The sequence below is a fragment of the Gossypium raimondii genome, chromosome 7 (assembly GCF_025698545.1).
Source record: "Gossypium raimondii isolate GPD5lz chromosome 7, ASM2569854v1, whole genome shotgun sequence".
Lineage (NCBI taxonomy): Eukaryota > Viridiplantae > Streptophyta > Magnoliopsida > Malvales > Malvaceae > Gossypium > Gossypium raimondii.
In genome coordinates, this window is record NC_068571.1 from 27,720,284 (window position 1) to 27,721,865 (window position 1,582).

Consider the following 1,582-nt stretch of genomic DNA (forward strand, 5'->3'; position numbering starts at 1 on the left):
TTCTGATTACTAAGCCCTGTTAGTCTAGAAAATTAATCTTAGTTTAAGTCAACCTCCTTTGGGTATGATTCTCGAAATACTTCCCGGAGTGTTTCGTTGTAACACGTTTCTAGATTACAATTTCACTCGTCTACTTATGAACATTTCTTTGTTGTTTATCATTTTGTTTTAGTATTATCAATCTAAGCAGTCGCACGTCTAGCGGCGGTCAAGTTGTTGGCGTCGTTGCCGAGGATTTTTCGGCATTAAATTAAAACTATATTTTCTGCAATTTAATAGAATAAATAGGGAATTTTAGAATTATATATACAAATTTTAATTTTATTTAATTTTAAGTCATTAATTTTACTTTAATTTCTCTAATTTCAGTGCATGACTTGAAGCGGAACCATCCCAATCGAGACAAATCTTGAATCAAAGAGAATACTGAGAACTTGTCAGGAAATGTAAAACATCCACCCATGGTAGCTAACTTACCTCGGGAAAACCCTTTGCTTGACGAACCACCAGCACAGTTTCAAAGAGACCCACTATGGCTCGACAAGAGCGAACATTGCGCAAATACGTGCTACCTACTTTAGATGCGGTCCAAGTCAGTATTAAGGGGCTAGTGACCAACGCCAATAATTTTGAAATCAAGACGGCCACCATCTAGATGGTTCAAAATAATTTGTAATTCCGGGGAAATATGATGGAAGACCTGAATCAACATTTAACGTTATTCTTGTAGCTCTGTGATACTTTCAAGTATAATGGGGTTACCGATGACGCCATCTGTCTTTGGTTATTCACCTTTTCACTATGCAACAACACATACAAATGGTTGGATTCGCAAGAGCCTGGTGACATGGGTAAATTAGTAGGGAAATTTTTACATAAAATTTTCCCCATTAGTCAAACCATCCAATATAGGTGCGACATTGCCAACTTCAAGCAATTTGAAGGCGAAACCTTATACGAAGCATTGGAACCTTTTAAGTTATTGCTAACAAAATGCCCACATCACAGAATGCAAGAATGGTTTCAACTGCAAATCTTTTACAATGGATGAGATGGTAGCTTAAGATCCTGATTAGATTGTTCATCCGGTTGGCCTTTCATGAACAAGACATACGAGCAATCTTGTCAATTGATCGATGACATGGCTATGAACTCGTACATGTGGCCCAACAAGCACTTCTTGTATAATCTGAAGTCATTAGTAGCTAAAACGGTCAAAGAAGATGACAAATATCAATAGATTTTGGAAAAATTACATTGTTTGGGGACCACTGTCAACGAAATGGAGGATTACAAGGTCGAAATGGTGAACACAACCCTTGATGAGCCCGAACTTGAGGAACAACCAGAGAAAGTAACCGAACTAGTAGCTAAGCCAGAAACTGCACAACACTTAGAGTCAATGTCAAAACACATACCATTTTCATCAAGGTTAGAGGACAAACAACGAAAGGATGAAGTGGAATTCGTAAGTTTTCTAAACTTATTTAAATCCCTTAATGTTAATTTTCCACTACTTGAATTAATATATAAGATACTGAAATATGCCAAATACTTAAAAGAAATAATGTCTAAGCATAAG

The 1,582-nt window shown here is 36.6% G+C and overlaps 1 non-coding gene across 1 annotated transcript; it reads right to left on the reverse strand.

The window, feature by feature from the left end:
* Positions 1-905: 905 nt before the first annotated feature.
* On the reverse strand, positions 906-1,011 carry LOC128042696 (small nucleolar RNA R71). The gene has a single exon (XR_008198209.1). It is a non-coding gene; the product is annotated as a small nucleolar RNA R71 (small nucleolar RNA).
* Between the last annotated feature and the right edge of the window lie 571 nt (positions 1,012-1,582).